This window comes from Fukomys damarensis, unplaced genomic scaffold, assembly GCF_012274545.1.
Source record: "Fukomys damarensis isolate Sample0158 unplaced genomic scaffold, DMR_v1.0_HiC HiC_scaffold_24, whole genome shotgun sequence".
NCBI classification, from domain to species: Eukaryota; Metazoa; Chordata; class Mammalia; order Rodentia; family Bathyergidae; genus Fukomys; species Fukomys damarensis.
The window spans coordinates 59,498,628-59,516,932 of record NW_022900936.1 but is presented as its reverse complement, the minus strand read 5'-3'; the positions used below and the strand labels follow the sequence as shown (position 1 = coordinate 59,516,932).

At 37.2% G+C, this 18,305-nt stretch overlaps 1 long non-coding RNA gene across 1 annotated transcript in view; it reads right to left on the bottom strand.

The window, feature by feature from the left end:
* Nucleotides 1-472: 472 nt before the first annotated feature.
* Nucleotides 473-18,305, bottom strand: part of LOC104866214 — a 38,804-nt gene continuing 20,971 nt past the window's right edge. The window contains exon 3 of the long non-coding RNA XR_781382.2: nt 473-578. This is a non-coding gene — a long non-coding RNA (uncharacterized LOC104866214). The remainder of the gene's footprint in view (nt 579-18,305) is intronic.

The window sequence follows — 18,305 nt, the reverse complement described above, 5'->3', positions numbered from 1 at the left end:
AGCAGAAAATATATTGCTTCATACAGTGTTTTCCTTTATTTTTAAAAAACTACCATTAAAGAAACATAGTAGGCCAAATAAGAAAAAAAGACTTCACACTTACTGTACTGCAAGTGGGCATATCTCCTGTCTGATCAGGCATTGAAGATGCCTGCTGCTTTCCTTCGCTATTCTTTGCAAGGAATTTTTCTGAAAATAAGTTGGTGTTATTGTGGTTGCTGTTTTCCATCAAAGACCCTTGATGCAACATGGCAAACATTTTTAAAATATATTGCTCAGATAAAAAAATGCATAGGAACAAATTAATTTGTAGGTCTAACTAAAAAAATGGGAGTGACAGCACGAATAATTTAGCCATAAATTCCTCACTATGCCCAGCAAATTTCAAGCCATCCAGCTTTTTGCTTCCCTCTGTCTTCAGTGATGAATGCTCCTTACAACTGTCAAATCACATAAATTTTTACCTGGTTTAATTTCTAGGAACTCTTGATAGTTCTTAGGTGGAAACTTCATGACCTCGGTAGGTAAGTGGGTAAGGGATGGAGGGCTTCCAGTAGCCAGGTATGGAGGGATAGCTCCTGAAAAATAATCATGTGTCAGTGGAAGTTAGCATTTCCAACAAAGCATTTTTCCTCTACCCCATTATGGTAAAAAGAATTCACTGTTGTGGTACATAAGATCCTAATGGCATAATTGACAATGCGAAATAGGAAGAAAAGGACTAAAGGTGTAGGGAAAGTGGGAAGGGTAGAGGAAAGGAAATAAGAGAAAAGAAAAAAAAATGAGAAAATGAAAAAATGGAAACGAAGTGTTTGTAAAGGGGGAGAGGAGGAGGGGGTGAAGGGAGGGCAGGGACAAGGGGAAAAATGAGAACCGAGACCTGTCATGTAAAGGTACAAAATCCCAACAATGAATGCAACTGTACTGTATACCTAAAATGTACCAATAAACTCAATGAGAGAAAAAAAAAAGAATTTACTGTTTTCAGCCTTGAATTGGCACAGAAAGCCTCCTAATACACTCTTAGTGCCCCAGTACTAGTAGGCTTCAGGAGAGGAAGGAACAAACACTTTCATAGATTTATTCCGGATGAAATTGGAAAGAAGTCTTTGGTTCCTACTTCTAGGTCAAGTCTCCAAAAGTCCATGTCCCATGAATGAACAAAAACAGTTTCCTTGCTGCCTAGTTTTCCTTTTGTCTTCATAACAATTTTTTATGAAATGTGCCATTTATCTCAAGCCTAGTTCCCTTCCGTGCTGCAGATACAGACATAATTACTTGAAAGAGTTTATGAGCTACAGCAGTGAAGAAGAGCCTTTCTCACAGTAGGCAGTTTTATGACCCAAGCCACCATTTGGCGCAAGGATTATGGCACAAGTGGTTCAATCTTACCAAAAGGGGCTTATCCATAGTGCAGTGGGTGGACACCATTCCCTTGCAGTTTTGTGGCTTACACTTCACAGGCTCCCACAGCTCTATTGCTGTCTTCTGGATACCCAGTCACCAAGTGTCTACTTGCCTGCTATAATCTGCCCACTTGCTTAGGTTACTTACCCCTTCAAATCCTTTTTCTTATTTCTTCTGTTCCCTGGGCCCCACTATTTTCTAAGATAAAGGCAATTGAACTTATAAATCAAGGCTATTACTCCTCTAGAGGGGGCATATTCATATTTTAATGAGTAGATTATGGGGAATTAGCTTCTGAATACAAAATTATAAATAGTTCCTTTTTTAACAAGTTTGCACTACATCATGTTTACATTTCTTGTGTGGAGTTTGTACATGTACATAACATCTCAATTTATTCTTTCATCTCCTTTCCCTTTGAAAAAAGAAGAGGATCAAGAGATGGGGGGAGAATAGGGAAGGGAGGGAAATGAGATGAAAAAAGAAAATGAGATGTCTTATGTACATATCCCAAAAGTAATAAAAACAGTATGTACTACACATATGTACTAATAAAATAAAAAATTTAAATTATAAATAGTGCATTTAATAGACACTAGGTACAAGAGCACTTTATAGTCTTTATTTCTATTCTATATTATAATCATATAAAGGATGTATCATATTTGTCATTTTACAGGATGGGAAAAGTGTAGCAATTTTCCTAAGGTCCTACATCTGTTAATAACAAACCTAGAATATGACTCTGGGTTTATCTGCTTCAATCTGACTGTTTTTAATGTCTTTATAAAAACTCAACAATTTGATCTCCTATAAATAACAAATAACAATCATAGAGTACTTTCAATGCTCTAAAGAAAAGCCACTTATGGGTGTTAGAAAAACTGGATCTCAACCTGCCAAAGATTAAAACTAGACCCTTATCTTTCACCATGCACTAAATTAAAATCCAAGTGGATTAAAAATCTAAATATTAAAACAGAAACACTAAACTTGCTGGAAGATAAGTTAAGCAGAACTCTTGAAGACACTGGCATAGGAAAAGATTTTATGAACAAATCCTCAGTAGCATGGAAACTAGCAGAAAAAATCAACAACTGGGATCTCTTCTTATTAAAAAAGCTTCTGCACTGCAAAAGAAACCATCAACAGAACTAAGAGACAACCTACAATGTGGGAAAAAATTTTTACCAGCTGCTCTTCAGACAAAGGACTATTATCTAGAATATATAAAGAATTCAAAACAATCAGCTCCCCCAAATATAAAGACCCGATTCAAAAATGGGCATCTGAAATGAACACACATTTCTCAGATAAAGAAGTAAAAACAGCAAGTAAATATATGAAAAAATGTTCCACATCACTGGTCATTCGAGAGATGCAGATGAAAACAACACTGAGATTCCACCTCACCCCACAAAGAATGGCTTCTATCAAGAAATCACACAATAACAAATGTTGGTGGGGTTGTGGGGAGAAAGGAACCCTTCTCCATTGTTGGTGGGAGTGCAGACTGGTGCAACTACTATGGATATCAATATGGAGATACCTCAAGGAGCTGGGACTAGAGGTTCCATTGACCCAGGCATCCCTCTGCTAGGTATCTTTCCAAAGGAATTAAAAGAATCATATCACAGTGATATATGTGCACCTATGTTTATAGCAGCACAGTTTGTAATAGCTAAAACTTGGAAACAGCCCATTTGCGTATCATTGGAAACTGGATAAAGAAGATGTGATTTTTCTATAAAATGGAATACTACTCAGCCATAAAGAATGAGAAATTAGATTCATTTGTAGGAAAATGGATACATATTGAGGATATACTCCTAAGTGAAATAAATAAGTCACACATGTGTAAATACCAAATAGTTTCTCTGGTGTGAATAAACTAAAATAGTACATAAGATCCTAATGATTTATTGGACTATGTGAAATAGGAAGAAAGGGGCTAAAGGTGTAGGGAAAGTGGGAAGGGTAGGGGAAAGCAAATAAGGGAAAAGAAAAAAATATGAGAAAATGAAAAAATGGAAAGGAAGTGTTTGTAAAGGGGGAGGGAGGTGGGGTGAGGGAGGGCAGGAACAAGGGGAAATAATGAGAACCAAGACCTGTCATGTAAAAGATACAAGATCCCAATAATGAATGAAACTGTACTGTATGCCTAAAATGTACCAAACTCAATGAGGAAAAAAAATGCCATTTATGGACAACAGGACTCAATATCCTTCACACAACACCAGGTCACATTTTCCCTTCTTTCAATCCTCGGATAGGCAGATCTAAAGGGGCCTCTTGATTTTAGTTCTTTTCAGATCTTCAACCTAAGGTTTTTCTGCTTTCTCCAGTTCAGGAGTAGGTATCTGAAAGGACAATTCATAAAAACAAAAAAGTGCCCTGGGAAGGAGATAAGGAGAGTTCCATTAAAGCTGATGGGCCAAAGGTATATGACCATAGTAATGGCTATGGAGCCCCCCCAAAATCCCAACTTGTTCTACTAAGAAAAGCAGGATAAGACTCTTAGAATATAGACTCAGTAAATAATCAGGAGAATGGGGTGAACCAAGGAAAGTAGGGCAGTGTTTTCAGAAATGATTAGTCTTTAAGTCATGATTAAAGCTGAACAAAGTTGGAAGTTGTCTATTTGGGCAACTGTATATCTTTTTATTGTGAACGTAGATTCTTATTTTCCTAGTAAAATGGAGTTTATTTTACCCCATATAACAAATACAAAGGTTGATAATATATTCTGAAGACAATATTATCCAGAAAAATTATAGGGTAAGAAGAGGATTGTATCCCAAAGGCAAAGCTATACAAAAACCCCAAATACCTTGGATCGTTATATTAATATGGTTAAATAAGAGGCACATCCTGACTAGTCCCCTTCTATCTTCTCATCCTACATACACACACACACACACACACACACACACACACACACACACACACTCCTCTTAATCTCACCCTCAAGTGGAATTCCTTTTCCATGTAAATTCCTTTGTTTGATAGCCATAAGGATACCCTAAAAAACACAGCCTTTGTTCTTTAAGAGGCTTTGGCTGGCCAAATTTCCTAGTCCTGCAGAATCGGAGAGCTGAAAGTAAAAAAGACTTTCAGTTGAACTGCATTTAAATTATTTTGAATTCTTGCAAGTCTTTCAAAATCAAATCTTTTAAAATCCTGGGTCCCCTAGCAATCTGTGCAGCTAAAATTAGTCACTAACATTCTGGGACCAGATGTACTATTGACCATCTAAAATATAGTATATAGTTTAAACAGTGAGTCTCACAGAGAGATATTATTATTCTTGTTTTAGAATGGGTCAACTGTGGCCTTGAAAAATTAACCCATGGGAAGGGTGGTATAAAGTCTGGCTTCAAACTCAATACCAATATCCATTCCTTTTTATTGCTTTACATGAGAATCTGGTATCTGAATTAGCTTTGTACCACAGTACAAAGCAAACACCCTGTACTTCCCCTAAAACAACAGAGGGTAGAAGCATGACATAGCAACTTGTGTCTTTTCTATACCATCTCTCAATCAACCTGGGAGATTCTGGTCTTTGATAAGTCAAATAAAATGATAACAAGAAGGGCATGAGTGGATGGGGCCTATTTTCTATGGACAATTATAAAAATAGATCTCTGACGCAGGTAGAGATGTCACGTGGAAGATAGTAGCAGATCACTTTTGGAGAGCGAGCACAGTGTTATGGGAGGCAAAAGAAAACCATCTATTGAGTCTTAATTTTGCAATTGATTAAATGTGTGACCTTAGATAAACCATACTCTCTGGTCTCAGCATGTCATCTTTGAAATTGCCCTTGCAGTGCCTAGCTCAAGCCTTATTGTAGGAGTCAATCGAATAACAAATGCAAATCAGTCAGAAAGCCACAAGTGCTCTTGCAAAACGGGCTAATCTAAATCTTAAATTATTCCTAGTTTCATGGAGATGTCCTTTAAGTGAAATTACACATCCCTGTTCTGTCTTCCTTGTTTCACACACTGTGCCATTTTCTCAGAAAGAAAGTCAGTTTCCTGTGGTCAAAGGTTAAATATGATTTTTTTTTGTGATAAATCAGTCAAACAAATGGGCTTAAAAAGTTTCATGGACAAGAAAATAGGATACTGAAGTCCACGGCTAGTGGAGTCTGTGACAGAGTAGCATCTTCTCACTATGCCTTCAGGGATCCTGAGCAGGAATGGCAAGCACATCCTAATATCTCCACCTAGTTTTCATCTCTGCAGGCTGGCACTGAGGGAAAAGAAACTCCTTTCCCATTTGCCTGAGGGGGGGATGCCTAATTACCATGCTTCTGATTCCCTCTGGAATCCTGGCACCAAGTCCTGAGCTCAGCCTTCCCTCCCCAAGTCTCCAGAGACACATGCTCTTGAAAGCCTCAGCCCTCCCCCACTACACACACACACACACACACACACACACACACACACACACACACAGGAACACAGACAGACAATGGATGTCAGCACCAATACTACCCTACCCAACACCCCCACTCTGAGACTAGAATGGAGGCAGGAAGACAGCAGATCGACTGGCAGAAGCACTTGCTCTGTCACAGAATATCTCACACCTCAGGAGGTCGTGGCTGAGCCTGTTTTATATTTTCCATTCACATGTATATTCCACCACTGCACTGACCGTTCCTTGGTGAGTGGACCAGATTTTCATGTCTACTCACTGCTTGTAGAGAGCTTGCTTGCCATGTAGGAAACAAAAACCCTCCCCCGCCCCTGCCTGGTATTATTCTCAAGAACATTCTAAGGCTGTAGCCTCTATTCGCTGCCCCCTCTTCTATTGCTTGGAGAAGTCATACCGTGAAAACTCAGAAAATATTACATACCCCTTAGAAAAAAGCAATTTGAATGTTTTAGCAGGGAAATCACTTCAAAAGCATCTGTTTCCACCCACCATCTCCACCAGCCTAAGAAGCCAGGAAATGAAATGGTATTCTACAGTACCGACATCATTAAGGAGTAAACTAACACCCAGGGACAGTGCTGAGGGCCATTCTTTTGTATAAAAATCCAGCCACAGTCCAATAAATGCAGCTGGCTTAACAAGATCACGGGACTTTCCTCTGGGCTTTTGACACCCAGCCCCCGGACCCCTTACTCTGGGTGCCTGTCTGTAATGTTTTACTTTCTGATGTCTGCAGATTTCATCTACACATGATTTTTTCTTTTTTTTCACAAAGTGGGTAATATTGATTCTGCTTAATAAGAAGCTCCAAACCAGTGTTCGACATGTGTGAGTAGTGTCACATATACATACAGTTTGGCTGGTTTTGACCATGTGTTACATTGTTTATTAGATTTTCTTTTTTATCTATCTTGTTCTCTTATTCCCTTCTTCCCTTCTTTGTCACCCTCCTTCCTTCCTTTCTTCTTTAGAAAGGGTGGAATTTGGGAAGATGTACAAGAGACAAGAAACTGCCCACCATAGTGCAGTTATGACCTATTTCTTTCAGATCATTGCCTCCAATCAGCCTTAAAAGCAAAGACCAATCTTAAGTTCCCTTTGTTAAAAAAAATGTGGATTCCTGTCACTGGTGGAGAGGAGATCTGATCCATAGTCAGCAGGGTCGGTCAACCCACCTGGCCACTCCTTGAAGTGAAGAATCTTAGGACCCACTGTAGACTTAGAACCAGTAAACCAGAGCCTGCATTTTAACAAAATTTCCAGGAGATTCAAATGCAAATTATGGTTTGACAAGCAGCAGGACATTTCTTTTTTACCATACTCCCCACTAAGTCACAGAGAGCAGTCTTTGCTGCTCTGTACATAAAATTACCAACTTCAGTGGGTCAACTGAGAGCACATACACAGGATTATGCAAGGCTCAGTAAGCTACATGAGGGCTGAAATGCAGAGAAATAAAGCAATGGGAGAAGCGCTCATGGATCCCTGCTCCTGGAAGTCAGTGCTGCTCAGCTCCAGCTGAGAAAAGACTCTAGGAATACAGGCTACCTCATGTCTAGTTCCTGAGAGTTCATGAGACCCTGCTGACTGTAACACTATGGAAAGAACCCTGGACCAGAAATTAGCATAAAAGAATTTAAAGTCTACCTTTCATTTCATGGTTTCATGACTGAATAAGTTACTAAACTAATTTTAAGGTTCTTCATTTCTACAATGAGACTATTTATATCAACTCAGCCTACCACATAAGCTAGTTGAGACAATTAAATAAATGCTTAAGACACCACACAAGGCACAGAGCTGCATTCAATTGCTATTCATTATTATTAATTAGTATATAATTATAAAATAAAAGTAGTTGTTTGGAAGAAAATTAATAAATTCAATCACTTGCCTTAAACAGGGATTGCTTTTTACTAATATAAGAAATGACCAGTTCAGTTCTATGACCTTTGAAAAGAAAAAAAAAGCAGTGGTAATAAAAACATGAGTGAAAAGATGAGTGGATGGATGACTGGATGGATGGGTGGATGCATGAATGGGCAGATGCACAGATGGATGGGTGGGTGGACAAATGAACATTTACTGATTCGCTGTTAGGTGTTTTCATATATATATTCCACTGATACAGTGTGAGAGCACATGAGCTTCCAGTGATGTGCCTCATATCACCTCAAAATAAAGAAGGGCTCACTCTTCCAGCTGTGGGAAAACTACTTAAAACCATAGTTATTTGCCCCCTTTGGGGACTACTTCAGTTAAAGAGAGCAGTTTCATTCCAGATGGCATCCAAAGACTGCTCAGCAAAGGCACCAGTGCCCAGCACACTTTCCAATCCTGTGTTTTTCCTTAGGATTTTGTCACAGCTACTTGTCCTTCTGCTCAATCTTACCTTAATCCCTTCCCTTCCAGAGTACATTTTTATAAGCTACCTCCTTGACAATCCCTATCTCATAGCCTCCTTCACAGAGAATCTAAACAGTGATACATTTCCATATTTTGTTCTCACACACTGACTCTATCTTGGCTACCACAGGCACTCTCTGAAAACCCTCAGGGTAACTCACAGGGAAAATAGACTCTCAGAGATGGAAGAAAATTTGGGAAGTCACTTCATTTGACAGACAAATTCTCGGTTCAAGTAATTTAACTGAATTCACCTTGCTAGTTAATGGAACAACTGAAACCAAACTCCAGGCCTCTTGACTAATGAGCCAGTATTTTTTCTATTATAAAATGACATTGTACTGTAAAAATGAATGGCCTGCGTCTACACCTAAGGATGAATGTAGCACTCCATATTAATTTACAAAGAACCAGGGTAATAAATCATTCAATAATAAACTCTCCTATCATGATTTTTGGCTTTTTTTCAAAAGCTGATACAATTACTATTTTAAAATATTACTAGTTTTCTACTCCCTAAGATAAGTAACCAGATACTTTGGTTTGGCTTAGTCAATCTTCATTTTTGATGACATATTTAGGTGGAAAATATCTTAGGACAGATTTAACAGGCTCTGTTCTAGGGTTCTGTAATGCCCATGGTAGTTAAACAAAACTTTGAAGTGCCTCAGATAATTCTGGTAAATTATCATACCACTAGAAGGTAAAGTGATCATAATTTAGATACTGTTTGAAGGCACAGAGAATAGCTAGAAAGTTTCACGGTGAAGGCTCCAAGAGAGAAAGAAAAGTGGAGAAATCCATTGTTTTTCATAGGCTGTGCATAACACATATTTTCCGCAACAGATCTTATGGTATCTCCTTATGGTATAAGAATTATGACCTTATGCTATAAAATAAATAATTGGTCTGGGCTAATTGCTTAAAAGGAATAAAATCCAAAGCTTTAGCAGCCATAATTGAATCACTTTCTATAGGTAAGGATTCTTAGCTCTTTCTTATGTTTTATGACTCCCCAATCAAAACCTGCAAATATCCCTTCTGGTCTGAACCTCATGGTCAAACTGGAGAAACAGATCCCCAAGTTTCATAAATGGGCCCCCATCTGCAGAATAAGGACCTTCACACATTGACCTTTCTGCTTATGTAAAATGGGATAGAGTGCAGCTGTGATGACGACCTCAAGACTCATTAAACAGCAAGCTAATCTGATCAGAGGCTTGGTTTAACTGAGGCTGACTACATTTCCTCAGGGTTTTTGCTGTCCCTGAGGAGGAGGGGAGCGAAGATGCAGATCAGAAATATAAGTGCTTTCACTGAGGCATGCCTGGATTTGCAATTCAATTCAGTAAGAAAAGGGGAAAAAAAAAAGATAGAATGGGCTACTGGGCTGCAGCTATATGTCACCAGGTCACTGGGTTCCTTAGCAGCAGTGATTGTTCAAAGGGATAGGGGGTCATGGATGTAGGGCACAGTAAAGAAGCATCAAATGTATTCTCTGTCACTATGGAGAGAGAGGGGCCTTCTGGGAAATGGGGAAGATTGCATCACCGATTTGATTAGCAGAAAGACCTAGCCTAGGACTAGCTGAGGTAATCCTGGCCACTGAGATTGTTTTTCAAACACCACCTTTTTCTGCTGCGGTTGCTCCTACTTTTTATTAAACAATCCATCAAATGCAATCCAGGAGGCAGTGAATAATCATATAAGTGCCATCAACATTGTTACTGTTTTTACTTTTGTAATATTACCATGTTCCAAAAATCTGATTTGCATTACAATATTTTTATTATTAGAATTAACAACACAGTTCTGAGGAGTTTAAAAGATAATGCCAGCACAGAATTAACAATGGGTCACTGAAAGTGAGGCTCAAAACACAGGTGACCTTGGACTACAGCAGAAGTCAGGCATCTTATGGGACATGGAGCCCTCAGCATTAGAAAATGAGGAATTGAGAAAGTAGAAGATGAGAGCCTAGTACAAAAGTATCAGAAGCGATTTTTGCATAAAATTAATGCAAGAAAATATTTAGAGATGATTTGTATCCAATTTTAATTTAATAAAGAATCAAGTATTAAATCCAGTAGGTGCAACATTTTATATACCAGATCAAATGTATACCTGATCATAAAACCAGAACTGCTAATGTAAAAATCTCTCTGAATGGAATACCCTAAAGCTGTAAGGCATATCTTACCTATATTTATACAATAGAGCTCAAATGCCATAAATTTCCAATCTCACTCAGGTTACAAGACCAAAATATCCAGACTATCCATCGATCTACCACAAAGAGCGTACACTAAATTTAATTATGCCTAAAATTTGAGTAGCCCTTTTTTTTTCATGGGCCTCTTGGCTTTCTACAATAACTATAAAGGTAAATATAGTGATAGTATTATGTTCATTTTGCCATCTTATCTCTTTTCTCTTGCTGTCATATTAATTAGTGGGAAAAGTAAATATGAAAGTTTAGGACAAAAATGTAGTAATTATTTCTGAGGAGGTACTGATTTCATTATGACAAAAATTATAACATTCTATTTTAGTCATGTGTTTTTGGCATCCAAACCAGAGCCTACACACAATAGAGTGTTTGTCCACCACGACAGCTCATCTTGGGCAATGAGGACTCTCCGGACATCTGCCTCCTGTCACTATCGATCAGTTTGAGCAGATCACTGCAATTAAATACAGCCAAAGGAACTGAAGAGGACCATTAGTGTTCCAGTGCAGAAGTTACAATACAACCACCAGGTAATTCGAACCATGGTGAAGCAGTCAAAATGGAGCCTTCTGCACAACCAAATGACAGGTTCTGATGAAAAGATAGGAACACACAGATAGGAGAACAAAGGTGCTCTGCCTTATTTCCATTTCCTGTGCCACTGGATAGAACAGAGATTTAGAAAAATCAATTTAAAGGCTCATCAGTCTCTGGACCACCCTGTGACTCTTGCTACCTTTAGAAAGTTGTCTAAAACTCTTCTATAAAGCAACCTTCCTTTGATCTTTAGCACAAGAGAAAAAGCATAATGCTAAAATAAATCATACTCAGAAGACTAAATATTACATGGTTTTTATATGAGAAACCTAAAATATAAATAACTTAATGAGCAAAATAAAAGAGATGGTAGGGGGCCAGAGATTTAGCTCAATGGTTCTATGACCTGCCTTGCAAGCACAAGAACCCGAGTTCAATCCCTGGTACAAAAAAAAAAAAAAAAAAGAGAGAGAGAGATAGTAGGAAACAGGGAGGGAAAGGGATCTGGGGATGGTCAGAGCAGAGGACTGGGTGCTAAGATGCAGTGTGTACACACACCAATTCCCCAAGATGAATGCAATCATTATGTATCACAGACATTAACATATCCATAAATATATGCCAAATATAGTCAATATTGACTGTATCTACAGAGTACCCTTATGGGAGCACTTTTCCTTTTTAACATGTTACATGATTTATAGTCTTTCAACTTTTAAGGAATACATATAATCTGGTAATCAGAAAATATCAGTAAAGACTACAGAAGAGAAATACCAGCTAGGTGCTTGGTTGACACTATCATTTTAGAATTAAAACCCAAAGCCAGAGAGATAATCAAAATTTACATGGCTAGCTTTTGGCAAAATCGAAGTGTCTGGTTGACCAGAAAAAGTGTAGCTTTTCCCCAGTTGTCTGCATAGTTAAGAAACTCCAAAGCTCCTTCTTGCTGTATAAGTTTATGGTTTTGAGGATTGGGAAGATGCTCTGAAAATATTGTTCTCAACAGGATGATGATATTATTTATTGCCCAAAGTAATACATCTTTGTGGGTGAAGATGAGTGCCTTTGATAATTATTCCCAGACACCAGGTATAAACCAATATTCTAGGGACACTGTGTTGTCTGTTAATCTTGTCCTTAATAGAAAATAGATTTCCAGACCTTCATTTCACTCTTCTACCTTTTTTATCCAGCTGCCAATATCTCTGAGAGCAAAAAACAGGTTACACAAAAGGAAATAACTTAGTTATTCCAGCCTGTTAGTATCACTAGATTTTTGAACATTTTTTTGAGATGTTATGAAGCAGAGGAACAAAACTGAAGCAGTTTGGTCTTTCTCTTAAATGGCTAATTGAGGCTAGAATTAAAGTAAATACTAAATGAGTTCTAAAATATCATAAAATGAAGTTAAAAGCAGCCAATAGTAGAGAAATCCTGGGTTAAATAAAAGGTTAGAGAACTGACCTATGATGGATGAGCTATCTAGTAACATGACCTATCAGAAGTAGTATTTAAATTAACAAAAATAAGATTCCAGGAAACAGAGAAAGCAAATTAAAGTGATAAATATCAAAATAAGCACCGTTCCTCACCATGGCAAGAGAAATACTGAAATACAAGGATTTTTAATAAATATCACTTACATATTTCCTGGCTTTCAGGCTGTTAAATTCCCAGCCATGATTATGCATATTAATGTGAAAGTTAAATAAATATAATTCATAGGAAAATGGATACATATTGAGGATATACTCCTAAGTGAAATATATAAGTCACACATGTATAAATATCGAATAGGTTCTCTGGTGTGAAAAACTATAACGGTACATAAGATCCTAATGATATAATTGACAATGTGAAATAGGAAGAAAAGGGCTAAAGGTATAGAGAAAGTGGGAAGGGTAGGGGAAAGGTAATAAGGGAAAAGAAAAAAATGAGAAAATGAAAAAATGGAAACAAAATATTTGTAAATAGGGAAGGGAGGAGGGGGTGAAAGGAGGGCAGGGACAAGGGGAAAAAACGAGAACCAAGACCTGTCATGTAAAGGTACAAGATCCCAATGATGAATGTAACTGTACTGTATACCTAAAATGTACCAATAAACTCAATGTGAAAAAAAAGTATATATATATATAACACACACACACACACACATACATATATGATTTCAGCAAGCCAACTCTGTGGCATGCTTTCTCTAATGGATGGATAGCTAACTGCAATGCTTACTCATTTTGGAAATAAGTCATTGATCATAACATAAGAAGACTTATAAAGCTTCTAAATATCACTTATACAGAGGGAAGCACTATACAGAAACAATCAGCCTATGTCATGTGGTCCTCCTCACAGCCCTGAGAGGCACAAATGATATGTTTGGTCTCAGTTTTAAATTTGAGATGACTGCATGCCAAGGTAATTATGTGGTTTGCTTTCTGTTTTATTTTTAATGATGAAATTAGAACCGGAACTCCTCCTGACCTCTCAACCCAGTACTATACTCATGGGCTTGCATGCCTAGAAAAGAGTTGACCTTGAGAGAACTGTGACATTCGTGACTTCTGCGCACCCAGTTTACCCAAAGTCCGTCTCTTTGGTGTTACATACCGTGGCAGTCATCCATCTCACTCAACCCCCCACTCCATTCACCATCCAACCTGGCGTGCTCGCTGAAAATGGCAGTTGTGTTTCACCTTCCCAGTAACCAGGTTCAATTGCAGTTTCTGCCTTTGTGTTTCCTCAGCCTTTTTTCCTGCACAAACTGATAGTGACAGCAGTGATACCAATTCAATTACATAGCGTCTTCTGGTTCCCAGTAATGATTCTGAGTAGGTCAACAGGGACCAGTGAAGAACGGGATAACAGTGAATTAAAAAGAAAGGATAAGGAACCAAACCCTGAATTAGAAATCCATTTTCACTTAGTGGGAAAATTTAAGCCAGCTTTTTTCTTATAACAAGCAGGGAAAAATCATTGAAAGGGAAAGGGAAAGAGCAGATTGGTCAATTTATGAAAGATTCCTAAACAGATTTGTGTGCTCTATTATTGTGTTTTCCAGGTGAGCACAACTTGAAGAGTACAAAATAAGCTTCCAAACAACTGGGTTTAGTAACAAACATGTGAGACAAGAGTCCCATTTTAATTTTTGGCATTTTAGTTCACTGTATTTATGTACTGAGCTACTAACATGCAACAGGCTGTACTAGGTTAGAGTGGTGATGCTGCAAAACAAAATAATAAAGTTCCTACCCCTGTAGTGGTTACATTCCAGGGAAGAACACAGATAGATATTGTAAATGCTATGAAGAAAAACAAACAAAAAACCACAGGGATTGTTAGTAATATGACAGGTACATACTCTTTAGGACTGTTACAAGGATGCCTTATGGGAGATAACATTTTAAAACACTGAATGAATTGAGGAAAAGACATGTAATTCATTGTAAATTTATTGAAAACCAAATAGCAAGGAATTATTTAGTCATTGTATATAGGTAATACTAGCACAAACTTTAAAGATTTCTACTTTTATAATTGTAGCTTACCCTGGAAATGACTTCAGAAGGCCAAAGAAATAATTGCTTTCTCTCCAGTGCTCAACTGAGTCCTCTATAAAATGAAGCTAGTTTACCAAATCAAGCAAGGCTTTATTTTATTCTATTTTAAATATATTGCTTTCATGACAATCATTGACAAAACCAAGTCCCAAATAACCTCTCACAGAAGAGTGTACCTGATCATCCAATCTTTGTTAGCTGCTCACTGACCATTTCAGAGGTGAGAGTTGGGTCATGGGGAGGAAAGCAGAACACTGAAAGAACTGTATTAAAAAAAACACTAACAACCAAAAAACAAGAATCAAAGCCCAGGATCTTAGGAGGGTAGAATGTGTGATCTAAAAATATAGTGAATGCTCTTTTTAAAAAATTACAATAAAAGACACACTGCCATTAGTAACTCTCAAAACAGTCCCCCTGGCTTCAAACCCACTAGGTTGCATCATTGTTGCTGCTTTCTGAAGTAGTTCTGGGGGTTCTACTTCACCAGTATCTTTTCATGCCTGCCTTGATGTCCTGAGTTGATTTAAAACATTTACCTTTCGTGGTCATTTTGACTTTAGGAAAGAATAAGAAGTCACATGCAGCAGATCTGATGAATAAGGTGAATAAGAACACACCTTAATGTTTTTACAAGCCTGCACTTGGCCAGAAGAATTCACTGTTGTATTTTTTTAAATCACAACTCATAGACCTTCACAAAAGAAGACTTTCAGGACTGCTTCACAAAATGGAATAAGTGATGGGACAAAGTGTGGTTGAAATGAGTGCTTTAAGGAGGATTAATGGTAATGTGTCTTTTACTATAATAATCTCTTTAAATTTTAACATTCACATATATTTTGATCATTCTTTAAATTTTTATTGAGATTTTTATTAGTCTGTATAACTACTTTTTGTTTTTCCATATAGAGAAATTTAAACAAACAATAATTTGCTGCTTCTTCATCTAAATCAGATTTTTAGTTTGCTTTTAATAAAAACAGATTACACTACAGATTTAAATCAATTCAAAAATACTTATGATGCAATGGTTAGTAAGATAAAATGTTAAGCACCAATGGGAAGAAAGCTGAGTAAAATATCACCCTTGCTCTTAGACAATATACAGTGTAGTATAGTGGACAAGCACATACATAACTATTATATAGAGAAGAATCAGATTTCTCACTTAAAGAAAAAATTCTTAAAGTTGGGAGAGGTATAGATGACTAACAGTGATTTCAGAGAGGCAGAGATTTGACATGAGCCTCAAAAGAACACAGGATTTCAAATTAGAAGCAGAATCAAAAAGCATTTCAAACCAAAGGGATACTGTAAAAACATAAATAAGCAGAAGGAGGTAAGGTATGTTTGGAGAAGAGCAGGTACAGCACTCCAGGTTAAAATGCAGGTCATTGGTAGAAAAGAATGATAAACAAGATGATGAAAAATAAGCTTGTATCCATCTCATAATATCTCAATAAATTTAGTATTAAATATTTATACAAGTTTTTTTTTTCCTGAAGTGTGTGTGATATGCTATAGAGAGAGACTCACACAGCTGCTTGATGTTTCCAGTGGTCTGTTCATCAAAACAATGCAACAGCTTGGTTTAGGTCTATTTTAAATGATGTTAGTATTAATACTTTTCTTCACTGAACTTACAACACATGACATTTTATTTGCACTATTATTTGCTTGTTCATTTCCTGCACCACACCCCAATAAAATATTACCTCACCTAACCTATAACTGTGATTGAGCCTCCAGCACCTAGAACACAGACTGATATAGAACAGAATTCACAAAACACTGTTTGAATCAACCTATCAATCAACACCACCCAAACAAAAGAGACTAGTGATAAAAAAATGAATTAGATGCAGTTCCTACTTAAAGAGTCTTAGGAACTAAAGGAGAAATAGGTCGATAAATGTTATATTACTAGCACTTGGGAGGCAGAGGCAAGAGGACTGCCAGAAGTTCAAGGCCAGCCTTAGCTACATAATGAGTTCAGGGCCTGCCTGCCTGAACTATAAAGTGAGAACCTGTCTCAAAAACAACAACAACAAAAATTATATTACTGTAGGACAAAAAAGAAATTATGATCAATTCTTTAATGGGGATCATCAGAGAAGACATAACATATTACAATAATTGGTTTCTCAAATTTAGTACTTTTACCCCAGGAGACACAAGCCAGACCATGAGAATCAAAATAAAACTTGAAAACCTGTAATTTTTAAAATTTCTGCTTTTGTATAATTTTTAAATATACATATGCAATATACATACAGTAGTATAAGTATGTAATTTTGAATAAATTATTGTATCTAAATTTCAGTTGCATTCCCTAATTTTTGGCTGAAGTGAACACTACTAAATTATTTACTCACAATGCAGATAGTTGATTAGAGCCTTAAATTATCTTGGAGGATAAGGAAAGATGAGCCTTCCATGTAGAAGTAACACAGAAAATTCCAGCATGAAGGTAGCAGAGTGGATCACTAACATCCTGAGGAAGCCTGGAAACCTAAGACACTTCATATAATTTGGTAGTATAATGAGTACACAGAATTAATGTGAAATAAACTGGGAAGCTATTCTTTGGGAAAAGGGAGATTATCAAGTCAGAAGCAAAGTAATAGCAACACATGATTTTCATTTAATTGGATTATTCAAATCAACATAAAATGATTTTGTAGAGTGTAGAACTGGAGATTTGAACACCAGAAGGACCTGAGTCAGAGATGAACAGAGTCTAAGTGCTGTGTTAGACAGTAAGGAGCAAGGAGATAGATTTGGATGCATTAAATTGAATTAAGTTTGACCTAAAGCTGCCTCTATATGCATTTTTTGGCTTATATATTTCCCTGTACATAATGAGCTGCAACTTAAATTGATATGTTAACAGACTGTAACCTACTCTTGTGACAAGTAGCCCAGATTCAGCCAATCATAGCAGCAAGCTTCGATCAATCACAGGCAGCCAATTGTTCAAACCAGGCTCAAACAGAGGCAAGTCTCCGACTTTAGCCAGTGGAACAATATATGTACCAAACTTTCATTTCCTGTATGTCACTTCCTTTTTTTCTGGTTATAAATAAAAACTGTTCATGTGGTTCGGCAGAGCATTTTTGTTTTATCCACTGCCTGATTCTCAAATCTCAATTTTAAAAAAAGCCAATTAAAACCTGCAACTCTAGTTTTGTTGCAATGTTCTCTTTTAACAGAACATAGTAGATCTTGTTGATAATTAGACATGGTTTTATATCACTTAGCACAAGCTCAGCTATGAGAGTAGAAGACCTGAAAAAATAATTACAAGAAGAAAGTTCACTTTTCTCACACATAATGGAATTTAAATCCAGGACAAGGTTTGCTCTCATTCCAGTTCCTTCCACCTCTCCAGTCTGATATCTTTGGTGTGTGTCTTATTCCTCGTGATTAAACATAGCTGCTAGAGCCAGAATTGTGACTGCTACGTTTCAGGCTGAAAAATAAAGGAAGGGCAAAAATGGCGCATACTTCCTAGAATTTAGAGAAGATATCCTGGAAGATTTCTCCTTACATTTCAGTTACCAAAACTGAGAAACATAGCTATGCCTAAGTGAAAGATAGGCTGGAATGGACAATGTGAAATAGGAAGAAAAGGGCTAAAGGTATAGGGAATGCGGGAAGGGTAGGGGAAAGGGAATAAGGGAAAAGAAAAAAATGAAAAAATGGAAATAAAGTGT